This window comes from Lepidochelys olivacea (assembly GCF_965140295.1).
Source record: "Lepidochelys olivacea isolate rLepOli2 genome assembly, chromosome: 8".
NCBI lineage: Eukaryota > Metazoa > Chordata > Testudines > Cheloniidae > Lepidochelys > Lepidochelys olivacea.
In genome coordinates, this window is record NC_140418.1 from 99,163,900 (window position 1) to 99,177,847 (window position 13,948).

At 44.0% G+C, this 13,948-nt stretch overlaps 1 long non-coding RNA gene across 1 annotated transcript in view; it reads right to left on the bottom strand.

Annotated features, from left to right (window-relative positions):
- Positions 1-287: 287 nt before the first annotated feature.
- LOC311525642 overlaps positions 288-13,948 on the bottom strand; it is a 60,880-nt gene continuing 47,219 nt past the window's right edge. Inside the window, exon 3 of the long non-coding RNA XR_014712834.1 lies at positions 288-589. This is a non-coding gene — a long non-coding RNA (uncharacterized lncRNA). The remainder of the gene's footprint in view (positions 590-13,948) is intronic.

A 13,948-nucleotide genomic window follows, 5' to 3' on the forward strand; every position in this document is an offset into this window, starting at 1 on the left:
GGAAGAAATGGCATTTTAAATGTTTCTGCTTTATTTGCAAGAGATGCTTTTTCTTTGGCCATTGTTATTCTAGTGAAGAATAAAATCAAAGGCGTTCCACTCTTGGGGCCCCCAGCAGGGAGCAGAACTGTCAGGGTTTAGCTGTGTGGGGCCCACAGCTGTGGAGATGCTGTCCCTGCCCTGCTTCTCCCTGTGTGCTGTGCAGCAGAACTCTCGGCAGCTCTGTCTGCACCGCCCACCGTGAGGTTTGTGGAGCAGAAGCAGGGTAGTGACCAGCGCGGATCCATGGACTAATCAAATTTGTTGGCCAAAGCCCCTGCAGATGGACAGTAAAGGGGCTGCACTATGGGCTGCAGAATGGCATTGCTGGTGGTTTATGACCTGAGAGAAAGGCATCTGTTCTCCTGGCCCTGTGAAGACCCCCCTGCACCCAAAACCTGTTTGCTTGGCTTTAGCTAGGCGTCAGGGTTTGGTCCTCAATGATCTCAAGCACGGAGACATTGGTTTGTACTCAGACGCGTTCCAATTTTAAGCTGCTCAGTCTGCAGTTCCTTTCACACATACCCACTCGTCACATGCTCTTGGTGATCTGCAAATAAACAAACAAACAAAAAATCAACAGACACCAGTTGCGAGTTGGCTGCCCGCTCTGTTGGATGGCATTGGAATGATGTAAGCATAGGGATATTAAAAGAACTGTATTCAAAAGGTTCTGTGTCTGTTGCTGAACCTAATACAGAAAACGTATGTCATTGATTGCACAGAACTGGGTTATACAAAGAGCTTAGAGGGAAAAAGAGCATCTTCAACATCGCATTTGCCTCATTCTATAGCTCATAGACACAAAGGACCAAAGATCAGAACTAGGCTCAGAGGCCCTGATCCTGCAATGAGCTTCATGCAGGCAGAATCTTGGCACGCATATGGAGCTCATTGTAGGGGCAGGGTCAAAATGTAAACCTGCAATCCGAGGGCGTAAATATTTGTGCATGCAAAATGTGAGGCACTAATTGGAGGCCTCGTCTGCAGCACTTTTGGAAATTTGGCTTCCACAACTGGTGATGCGTTTGGGAAGCTTTATATCCCATCGGAAATGTGCCAAGCGCCCGTGACCTATGGGATTCTATACTGGGGCTTCAGCAGGAGGTACAGCACATGACTGGGTGTGCATGAACCGCTACTGTAGAGATCGGTGCATTTGGATCCGGAACGCAAACATCTCAGAACGGCGGGGTGGTGAAATCCAGGCTTTAGTTGTTTTGTTATTGTTGCAAAGGAGTTTAATGGGTGCAGGAAAGCTATATACTACTGAAATGAAAGTTTTTTTTGAAACTCATATTTCAGAATTCATTAACTTACACAATTCTGTGGAGGGGGGTAAGGATAAGTAAAGAAACAGCAATTTCCTATAATAATCCATGTGTGTTGGTCTATCACATATGCGTTGGCAGTGTGGCTTAGTAGGAAGGGTACTGGCCTTAGAGCCTTCAATTTCCAGCTCTGCCACTGGTTTTCTGGGTGACCTTGGGTAAGTTGCCGCCCCTCTTTGTGCCTCAGTTTCCCCATCTGTAAAATGGGGATAATGATACTGCCCTCCTTTGATAAGTGCTTGGAGATTGATGTCTGTATAACAGCCATGTTTATTATGCAGTTCATATACAGGTTACACAAATATACCAAGAAAACTGTATACACTTATCTGTTGAACATAGTGTTCAGAAAACATCAAGAGAACATCAAAGTTGCACATGTAAGAGCTCAAAATTAAGGCATTCGAAAGTGAGAAAATTAAAATATTAAGGCTGCGTGAGTAACCTTAACTCTGGCCTCATTGTGTACCTGCTTTATAATGGAGCCATCAGTACTCTCTTCACTGCCCAGCTAAATTGGCCAGGCATTGCACAACGCAGCCTTCTTTAGCAGCCCATTTTAAAGAGCTTAACAAACACTCACACAAAATGTACTATGCATGCTCAGTAGGCTTGCAACTCAGTCAAATCAAAACCATTTTTCACCTGAGTACATGAAGGCACTTCTCAATGAAGCCTGTCTTCATGCCAAATTTCAGCTTTCATCCCCCAGCTCATTTTGGTGCTAGCCAAACTAAAAGCTTGGGAGAATTTCTTTTTTTGTAAGGGAAAAAGTGCATATGTTTTCCATACTCCCTTTGCTTAGAAAAGGCTGGATTGTTTTGGCTCAAGCTTTCAAAAAACAAATCAATGACCTTTGGGTAGACATCAAGCCTAGAAAATATCAGCCGAAAAGAGGAAGGTTTCAGAAAATTATGAGTGCCTGAAAATAGGGAGCTCGAATGAAAAACTTATCCCACCATAACCGTAGCACTAGCTGCAGCTCCTGCTGTAAGCTGTGGTTGCAGTATATAAACTTCTTATAACTGAGCTTCTTCAGTGATGGGTATAGTATGAGAACCTATGGAAGACTAGAGAGTCACAATCTACCTATTTAACCACAGAGGGAAGTTCAAACAGTTTGTGATGTGTAGCTAGATTTTCATAGAGATTGCTATGTTACTATTGTGTTATAATTAACAGATCCATCCTTCCCTCAGATTCACCTGCCTCGCTCTTCTTCTCCCCATGGACCTCTTCTACGGCTGCACTGTTTTACGGACTTCACTATCTGCTGATTTCGCCCCAAGGATCTGCCACTTTGTGCTTCTCCTCTGCTATGCCTCACCTCTCTTGCTGTTCTGTTTTCCCATAAGACATCCCCCTCTGCTGCTGTTCTGCTTCCTTACCCTGGAATCTCTTCTGCTGATGTTCTGCTCCCCCTGCTCCCCTGGAATTCGCCTTCTGCTTGTCCTACAGGACCTCTGCTCCCATTGTTTTACTCAAGCAACTAGCTTGCCACTGCTCCAGCTCCTGGAAGGATTAAGAAGCACTTTCTGCAAGAGTGCCTGCCATCCGTAGGTTTCAGTAATGTCGACCCAGGGCAGCATTTACGGGATTGTTATTTTTTATTTTAAAACATTATCTGAGAGGAATAAACCATCCTGATTGGGCCTTCTAGAGAAAATGCAAAAGGTAAAAGGTGTTAAAAGGAAACCTCTGGAAGTTCATTATTTCTCTCTTTTAATGTACAATATTTCATAGCAGATATGCCAAAGCTCTTTAGGTTTGATGCAGAGACTTTTTAAATGTCTGTCTGTGACCCACACACCTCCTGGGTGTGGTGTTCTGTCCCATCTTGTGGCACGGAGACCACTTAGAGAGAGAGAGAGATTAACGAGTCTGCTCTACAGCCTTAGCTAATAGGTGTAGGGCTTTTAGCTCATGCAGTAGAGGCTCATGCACTAAGCTCCAGAAGTCCCAGGTTCGATCCCACCCGCCAACGACCTGGGTCTGTCGGCATTACATATGTCCACATGCAGTCATCCCCAGCACAGGTAATTCCTGCCTCAGCCTATATGCACATGCATTATGCAATACAAATAATTGTGTGTGTGCATAGGGGCCATTTCAGGGGAGGGATGGACATGCCCTGATCTCTGGGCCTGGCACCTGTTTGGAATGCCTCTCTGAAGCTTGCATCACTATAAGCCTATGGAGGAGCCTCTCTGAGGCTTTCCCAGGGTGCTGGGATTGGGACCATCAGCTATCATCCCTGTTAGGCTTTTATTTTTCTGGTGGGCACCTCTGTACAATGCCTGCCAGAATTTGCTCACTTGAGTGGATTGGTGTCACCAGGATTACAAGATACCCATCTAGCCAAGTTCAAAGTGCTGTTAAATTATATGGATCCTACAATAACAAGAACAAAATGCACCTGCCTTGCTCTTTCATCTGTTCCCCTTTGACCCTCATGCCCACTCCAGCTTTTTTGGTCCTTTCTTGTTTCTCTCGTCTCCTCCTGGCACCCTGCACAGGCTGTCAGAAATGTCACAAAAACCTCCCTTTCCCCACAGTTGCCTGCAAGTCTACAGCAGTTTTTCATTTTGAATTTGAATTAAAAAATGGTAAATTGACAGCAGGAGGGAGTGAAATTTTTGCATTTACTTTAACTTTTTAAATAAAAAACCATAATAGTTAAAAGCCAGGGCAGCCACTAGTACATGCGATTTGGAACTCGGGCTGCTTTTCTGACTACATCCTCCCTCTCCCGGTAAAAGGTTTGACATTCGGCAGCGAATTGCAAGGCTCTGGTATTGGGCCAGTGACGAACCAGACAATGAGTACAGACTTACACATTACTAAGGAATGTCTTTGAAAAAAACCTGAAAATAAGTTTCTTCTTACTTTGCTGTCCAAGGCCCCAATCCTACAAACGGATCTTCTATTACAGAATCAGAGCCTCAGACCTGAATTCAGGGTACTCTCTGTCCACTACTACAATTTTTGGTTTCCTTAAAACTGTTTAACAAAGTCAGCTCTGCTGCATTAGCATTAGGGTTGGCACTAGCTGTTGCAGGATAGATACTGGATTGAGAAGTTGTCAGGTAAAAAACTTTGGGGTCTCTTTTATACAGGTACAAATTGAGTGTTTGGCAATTGTTATTTATGAATGTACCAGGGGCACCCTGAGTTTCCCAACTTTCTTACTTATCAGTCAACGTAGCATTGCTGTACTGGTATTTGAACAGACTTTATGTACGTAGCATGTTCAGCAAAGAGAGGCCTAGACTGCAAGGCTCAGATCCAGAGCCAAACTTTCCCAAAGTTCAGGGGAATTCGGATTCAAGTGTTGGTTTTGGCCCACTGGAGAGACAAAGGCTAACCATGAAGTTTGGATCTTCACTAGCTTGATTTGTACCTATTTCTAATGCTCACGCCCTTGGGATGTGACTAGGCAAATCTTGGCTTTTCAAACTTCCATGCCCACAAAGTCAGGCCTTGTCTGTAGTCAACCCAGTCATTGCACTCAGATATGCAGCAATCAGCAGGCAACCATGATTTAATTACCGTCCACAGATATCTACATGGGGAACAAATATTTAACTGGGGGCTCTTCCATCTACCAGAGAAAAGTATCAACACAATCCAAAGGCTGGAAGTTGAAGCTAGACAAATTCAGACTGGAAATAAGATGTACATTTTTAATGGTGAGCATAATTAACCATTGGAACAATTTTCCAACGGTCATAATGAATTCTCCACCACTGACAATTATAAAATCAAGATTGGCTAATGTTCTCTAGGCATTATTTGGGGGAAGTTCTCTGGCCTGTGCTATACAGGAGTTCAGACTAGATGATCACAAGGGTCCCTTCTGGCCTTGGAATCTATGAACTTGTGAAAATCGACCAAAGAGTTTATATTTAACCAAGCGTCTTACAAAAATATTTACTTTGAGAGGACACTGATATACTGAAAGGGTTAAAAATTATTCCATCAGTGCCAGATGTAGCTGCTGCAATTATAAAACCAAGTCGTCTCCTTTCGGAGCACTATTCGCATTGTCAATGACATCAAGCACCAATTCATCATGAGGCACAATGTCAACATGAGGCTGGTAGTGCAAAACAAACGGAAAGCTGAGGCACTGTTGAGGGGAGAGGAAAGAACTGCTCTGGGGAAGGAATCACATTATGGGCAGCTTCTTCCTTTAACAATAACATTTAATAGCCTTTTAAAGAGCATTCTCCCCCCAACCGCAAGTACTTTTATGGCAGGCAGCTAAGAGAAGGTAAGAGGTTTTTTTTTAAAAAGGGCTTTTATATGATAGTATATAAATCCAGCAGCTTTCTGAACAACAACCCCCTTCCCGCTTCAAGCCCATTGTGGTCTCCAGGCTATCTGTGTGTATCTTACCACCAGGCTCCGAGTGGCCTGATGGTGTCTGATTGGTCAGTGCCTGATGTCATGACAGATACCACACCCCAGGCTCGACACTCCAGAAGCTGCCAGGTGGAAATAGCATTGAGGGATCATTATTTATTAATTATGTACATGACTGATGTGCATAGCACTTTACAGTTAAAATGGCCCAGCCTCGACCAGCTTATATACCCTAAAAGCAATTCCTCCCTGTAGTCAGTGTGCGTGTAACCTAAGGAAGGGCAGGAGGATTGGACCCTAGAGCAAAAAGGAATTGCCTAGGCCACAGAGTAGCATTGGATCCACTGTGCAGAGGCTACTTCCCTCACTGTAGCTAGTACCCAGTCCTCACACACACTCCACTTGGGGAAGGATTGGAGGATCTCTTGGTCACCATGTTCAGATTTATAAAATCCTGCCCCACATGTGCAGTGGGACCACAGTGGTTCTTCTGTCCAGGGGAACCTCCAATGGCCAAAGAGGGGCAGGCAAAATTTGCCCCTACATGCACAAGCAGGGGCTGTACTGCAAACAGCGGACAACAGAGTTGCATGTGCCCATTAGCACACATAGCCCTCAGCTTTAGGAGTGCTTTGGAAGGGACCGGGGGAGGCAGTTCTCACAGTAGTGGATGGCACAGGAGAAAGGGCCTAATCCTACAACTGTTACTTATTGACTTCAGTGGGACTACTCTAAGGAGCAAGGAGTCAGGAGTGGCTAATGGGTGTGGTTAGAAGAGAACCGTGGATGGAGAGCTGGCAGTGGGGGGGGGGGGTCAGAAGGTATTAGACCAGAGATGCAGCAGGCATGAAGTGGGGGAGGGCTTTGAAAGGGCCTAGGAGAAGCCTGACTGCAGAAGGGACACAAGTGCAGAGGTCTAAGGAGCTGGAGGGAGGAGAAGAGGAAGATGCTTTATTTGGGCAGACCGAAGGGGAGAGAAAGGAGAAGCTGCACAGGAGGACGTTACAGTAATGGACCTTCCCTGGAGCATGGAGAGGGGCTTTAGCCACGGTGGCCCAGAGGAAAGGCCACACCTCTGAGGTGTTAGAGTGGGAAAATGCCTGGATGTGAGGGGCGAACTCAAGAACGGGAGCAAATATAACACCACAGCTGTAAGCCTGGGTGGTAAGGAGAATGGAAGTGCTGGCTTCAGACTGTGGCCAGCATTCTCCAGTCCAGCCCAATGTGACTCAACCTGGTCATTGGACATTAGAAGACACGTCTGAATATTCAGACTGTAACTTTTACTTTGCACCTAAAGTCCTTTAATAGTTAAAATACAGCACCTAGTACTGAATCTAGTCTACAAACTGGGACGGAGTCTGGTGCCAACGTTCCAGTTCTTGGTATTAGCATACTATGGAGTTCTACAATGCAAACATGCATGTGTTCCTGTACCTCAATTTCACTGTATGCAGCAGTGCTTCAAGGCTCAAAGTTCAAGGCACTTCAGTGGACCCAGAGGCTTTCTGGTTTTGATGCCTGGAAGCAAAACTGAAGATACTGAAAGGAAGCAGCTGGGATGTGAATCACACCTGTTAAGCGGGGCTGTACCTGGTCAGTATATGAATAAGAGCTATCCAAGCAAAGTCTAAGGGCTTGTCTACACACACCGTTACACCGGTTTGATTTAAGGTGTTAATTTAAACCACTTTAGTTGAACCAGTGATGTGTGGACATTCATCTTTCCAGTTAAATAAGGCTTTTTTCAGTTTAGCTTAAGTCAATTAGCACCAGGTTTACGCTAAACCAAACGATGTTGCCCTTAAACCAAAATGAGAGCACCGACACGGGGTTTGCGCCCATTTAACCAAACTGCTTTAACTAAATCGGAGCCAGTTTGTGCATAGACATGGGCTTGGCCTACCCTTAAAAGTTGGGACAACATAACTATGTTGGTCAAGGGTGTGAAAAACTCCACACCCCTGAGGGACATAGCAAAGAAAGGCGCAGCTATGTCTATGGAAGAATGCTTCTGTCCACTTAGCTATCATCGCTCGGCGAGGCAGTGCCTCCACACTGACAGACAAACTCCTTCTGTCGGTGTCTCAGCTACGGGATTATGCCAATATAGCTATGGCGATGTAGCTATGCTGGTATGGTCTCCATAGTGTAGACATTCACATGGCCTAAGCATGTACAGAAAGGATTGGTGGTGATTTAATAGGTTGTGCTATTCATTGGGGGTTTTATCAGCATAACTATGCCAGCAGAGAGTGTGGGGGAGAAAAACCCACACATCCAAGCTGACGTAGTTATGTAGGCACCTCCCCAGTGTAACTGCAACTATGCTGATAGGAAAGCGCGTCTGTTAGCTTAGCAAATGTTGCTTGGGGAGGTGGTTTATCTATGCCGACAGAAAAACTCCTTCTGTCAACTTATGCTAGCTCTACACCAGGGGCTCTGCTGCCAAAGCATTTGTAGTGTAGACAAGCCCAGAAGAGCCAATGCCTCCGCCAGGCACTGTGCTGCTGGACAGGCTGTTTTTCTAATGAGATCTAAAGCTGAGTTCCTGAGAAAATAGTAGTCATTAAAAATCCCACCTAACACTTTTCACAAGATGCACTGATGTTAGCTTGGGTGTCCTGGTTCCCTTTCAGGTGACTTCCATTCTGAATCTTTAAATTCCCCAAGATTTTTTAAATTGGATACAATGGGCCTGATTCTTCAGGGTTTTGTACCTGTGGCCCCAATCCTAAGATCTGGCTGAGAAGTGCACAGCACAACTCAGGAGTGGGTTGGAAAGGTGCTTTTAAACCACCTTTGTGATCCCCCGAACCCTAGCATACTTGTGCATGACTGGCTCCTCAGCATGCCTATCCATGAAGGCTGCTCTAAATTACACTAATTACCACTAGCCCCATGGGGCTGCTCTAGAATCTAGGGATCAAGCCCCATGGGGCTGCTATAGCATCTAGGGATCACAGCAAGGAAGTCCAGCCAAACTGCAATGTCAGCTTGATGCCACCAGAGGATCCCCCTCCATCAGATGATTCTTCTGTATGGGGTAAGCCAGCTTTAGGGTTGCTTTGAACAGCCAGCGTAGCTGAAAGCAATCTCAGCACAGCCGAGGACTAGACCCCGTGTAGTCATATATAACTGTGTAAACTGGGCAGGTCAATGCTGTCAGCAGTCCAAGTGGAGAATTCTGACGGGGTATCATTTTACACTCACTTTCCATCAGCGTTAATAACTCTGCAAGGTGCAAGCCAGTGGAGAATTGAGCCCCGACATTTCTCTTTTCTTTCTTTACCAAGGAATTGCACAGCATTTCTGTGCACTGTTAAACAGCCTGCCACATTCTACTCTGCAGTGGCTGCATTTCAGTGATAATAAATATGTACTTAGCAGTAAGATGGTGCTTTGTATTTTCAAAGTGCTGGTCACAGAAACCAAGTGGCTAGAAACACCCCCAATCTCTTAAAGAGACAGACCAGGCTGTCACGGGGTGCTGCACAGACATTAACTAATAACTGACGACAGTCCGAAATATAGCTAAATAGTATTATCCCCATTTTATAGATGAGAAAACTGAGACAAAGAGAGGTCAAGTGATTTTCCCAAGACTGTACATCAAGTCAGCAATTTGAATTCAGGAGTCCTTGGCACAGGGCCCCATGTCCAGTTCATAGGACCATGCTGCTGCCTGTGTGTGCAAGGTTACATGTGCAAACCTCTCTTCCCTCACTGATCATCCAGGAATAGGCACGTGCTCACCTCTTGCCTGGATGCCTAATGTTGAGGATAATGGAGGTCCTGGGGAGGGCCCAGTGGTGGTGCTGGATAGGTGGGAATCTTCTACCCACCCATCTACAATAGCTCTCTGCTCATAGGAAGAATGACACAGTTGGCGGTCCCTGTACCTCGATATGCACTGAAGTACCTCTGTTAGGGTATCCTGTTAGCTTCCAGAAACAACTCCATCCTAAATTATGCAAGAGGCCTAGCAAATGATACTTATTGTTCTAAGGAAAGTATTAAACACGCACGCTGACACCAGGAACAGTTTTACTTGATGTAATATAGCAAAATACAATGACAATTCAATAGACTAAAATAGAATACCGACTGTAATGACTGTGAAAAGTTAAAAGGTGGCATTGCAACAGTTCAGCTCATGGTGGCGACTTATAAATATTAAGGTAAACTTAACCACTACTCCCTACATATGTTAAACAGGAAACAAAAAAACGCCCTTAAATTTACACCAGAACATTCACCATTAATATTGCGCAACCCAAACCCTTCCCATAGCACACACTCCCCCATTGTTTGAAAACCCTTGCCACGGCCCCCTGGATGAACAGGAATTCAAGGGCAACACTAGGTAGTTCTGAATTAGCAAAGGTCATCATGATAATAGAAGTGAAACACTTTGCTACAGAGCAGGTTAAAATTGACACATCAGTAGCTGGTAGTAATCCTAGTTATAAAACAACAGCCACCAACTCTACAAGAGCAGTTGTGTTTCTTAGAAGCTCCCTAGTCTTTGCCTTAGCTAGTCTGTGATGAGGGACTGCTCCTAGCACAAGGACTTTCACACCAGACCACCAAGGGGACCAACAGGGTCTCCCCAGACACCAAGGATAGTCGATGGGGTATTCACACGTCCCACAATTTCCTGTGTGCCTGGATCAGGATTTTGTAGTATAACCAGTGCTTTCTGGCTGCAGCTTTCAGTGGCTGGCTGCTGAGAAGGAGTAAAGGTGCAGGCGCGATGTGGCTTTAATACCAGTCACATGGTCTCAGCAGAAATGGGGCTGATAGCAGCATCTCCCAAATCTCTAGATCTAAACATAGTCAACTGCTACTAGTTTCTAGCCTGCAGGACAACTAACCCTGGTAAGGTTGCACAGCTGGCTCAGCCTACTCTCTCCTCCAACTTTCCTTAGCCAGTGCCCCACCTTTCAGTCTACCAGTGCAGTCCTTGTAGGATTTCCTGACTTGCCACTTCTGCCCAGGTACAGGATCACTAAGCCAAGGCCAAAGTGTCAGGGCACCAAACATTGCATCATGGGATATGGAGTCCTTACAGTGTAGTCTCTATGATTTGATTGGAAGTTGTTGTAGTCCTGTGGAGTCAATACTAAGTACATAGAGCCCTAATCAAAACACCCCTGGCACGGTTCAGAGGCCCTCATAAGGGGAGGGATTTACACATGATTCCTGTGTAAGGTTTGTAGTGATTTGGGGTTCCTGCTGGATTAAAAGTGCAGTATAAACACCAGGTAGAAGGAAAACTAAAGAAATTAAACACAAGAACTGGGGACAAAGTTTCATACTTGGGTGGCAAAAGTCAAGCCCCTCAGTCCACATTTAGGCATCTAAACAAATGGCCTGATTTTCAGAGGTGCTGAGTGTTACGTTGTGGTGTAGGCAGGAACAAAGAGCTTCAGAGACCTTGATTTTCTGTCTCCTCTGTGCCAGACAATGAGAGAACTCCCTGGAATTTGAAAGTGCATACAAGAATCTGGATCTATTCCTCTCTGTCTCATTATGTTCATTCATAAAACGAGAGTGATCGTATTTACCTACTGTCCCCCATGGAAATATTGAAAGGGTCAATTATTGTTTGTACAGTGCGTTGAAGATGCAAAGCTCCATCAAGTGCTAATTTTTAATTATGAATATTTGTTATTAGGCAACATAGCTAGATGGCCAGTGTAGCAAGGGATTATTAGATTTAAAAGATACAAACACAGAGAGTTAATAATAGAGCATTTCTTTAAAGCCAATTGTTTCAAACATACACTAAACCACATTTTCTTCCTTTACCCTGTTAATCAGGTAACAGAAACACTTCCTGTGAATGTTATCTCAAATCAGAATCATTGAGTCCAGTGCTTAGAAATACAGAGGGAGCGTTTCCATCCCACCCCAGCTCTGCTCAGATGCACTGAGAGTAGGGGCTGCATGGAGCCAATGGTGCTAGATTTCACCCAGTACAACAGGAGCTCTAACTTAGGTCTCTGCTGTGAGGCTTTTAGGCCAGTGGAGAATTGAGCTGCGCCACAACCCCTCCATGTCCTGCCCCCGCCCTGGAGTTGGGAGAGGTGGCTGGTGCAGGAGGTTACAAAGCTGCCTCGTCAGCTTCATGTTAGTGGAGAGTTCCCCTGCACAGGGGAAAATCCCTGCTAGCTATCCCTGCCCACTGTAAGGTCACGTTGTGCTGCTAAGAAGCCAGTGTATAGGTCCTGATCCTGCTTCAGGTAGGATTATCAGCGCGCTCACTCTCCACTTTACCCAGCTTCCACTGAGGTCAGCTGGCTTCAGTGGGAGCAGACTTTAACATCATATGTAACCTTGTTCCCACTGAGGTCAATTGACTAATGGAGCAGAGTTAGGTCAACAAAGGCATTTTTAAAACTTTCATCATCAAGCACATGAATAACTTCATGCATGTGAGTAGTTGCGTTGTGTTTAAAATTAAACAAGCTCATAGCCATGTCAGAGGCTGCACTGGAAACGGGTGACAGTTTCTTCCCTATCCCATCCTGCCCATAGTCATGAGTAGTAATGAAGTAGTATTTCTAGGAACGATATACATGGCAAAAATCATGTCAATAAAGGGGTTAAAATTATTGATTTTTACTACTTGTAAGAGGAAGCCTTTCCTTAGTTCTTTGGGCAGCATTTTATCAGCTTTGAATTCAATTTAGGGTTTGAATTTAACATGCATAACCCACTTGGTTTGAAAAGATAAAGGGACTTAAAAATGTACAACAGATAGGACCTTAGAAGTCTAAAGGATTCTTCACAAGATGAAAAGTATTTTATGTTGTTTGAGAGACAGTAGTCTCTGAATTACGCTTCAAAAAAGCGTAACATATCTTTAAAATATGTTTACAAGGGAAGATAATCATGTACAGTTTTAAAGTTAGGCAGTGCATGTTCACCAATAAAGTTTCATCATCTTTAATAATTTAAGCCAGAGTGGACATTATTGTCGAAGTCAAAGAGAAAAACTGAAAAATGTGTAGACCCCTGCTTAGGGCTGATGACTATGTAATGCTGTGAATGATTATATATTCTTTGGGGAATCCACTGATGCATTCTTCCTGTATATTTATAAGGAGTCTGTGGTATTAAAGTTTCATTTTCTTCTTTTTTAAACCTGAGCAAAAGCAAGAGGAAAAAAAGCCATTGAGGAATGAAGACGTATTGCTAATGATTCAGAAAATGGAATTATTAACCATAACACAATAATGCTCAAGGGCGCCTAGATGTTGCCTACTGATCGGCCCTCCTTGAAATTATGTTTATTTGCTTAAATGAGTTCTTGTTTTATATTCTGCAAAAACATTTTTTTCTGTGCTTGAACCCAAAATTGCTTTGTCTGTGTCCTTTTCACTCTGATGTGATACCATAGCCGCAGCAACAGAAGCACACGCAGTTGCTAGCTAGGTAGCTTATTATTATGGTCACACTCCAGCACACAGCATACTTGTTGGAACTTTCCAGAAATATTGCACTGCAGTCATTTTCCTCGCCGTTATGCTAATGGAATCAGGAAAATCAATTGTCCTTAAGGAACAGGGGAATGAGATGTGCTGTAAATGCCACAGGATGAGTGATTGGTTGATTGCAGGGATGGTGATTCAAACGCGCCTCATCTCTACATTATCCTGATGAATTTTTATGGCCCTGCCTTTTTTTCTTCTCTAGCTGTGGAGGAAGGTTTATGGCTTGCAGCTTTTTAGTTGATTGAATGCAGCTGGCATTGTTGCAGTGCAGAACAAATAGGTACTTTTTCTTTACAGCCTTAAAAAGTAGATTGAAGAAATTGCATACCAACATTTTTGCAACAAAAGCATTCTTAAAAATGAAGATATTTTATGAAATTACTTTGCTCTCCTTCTCTACTGTCAGTAATCTTTTTATAAAAAGAAAGGGCAAAAATTGCTTGAGATTCTAGGGGAACATAGTTTCATTTTTTTATTCTTGTCACAAAGAAAACTAACGAAGGAGTTTCATTAGTATTCATTTTAGTCCAATGTAATTTTCTCCTCCCTACTAACAAAACAAAAAAACCCTATGCCTGTAACATACTGAACCAAAGAAGGTCATTCTAAGTATATCAGCATTTTCAGTAACTCTTTCATACTGTATTCACAAGGTAGCAAAGATAACGGATTCAGCCCAAATTATAACAGTTCTTGTTATATTCTGTAATG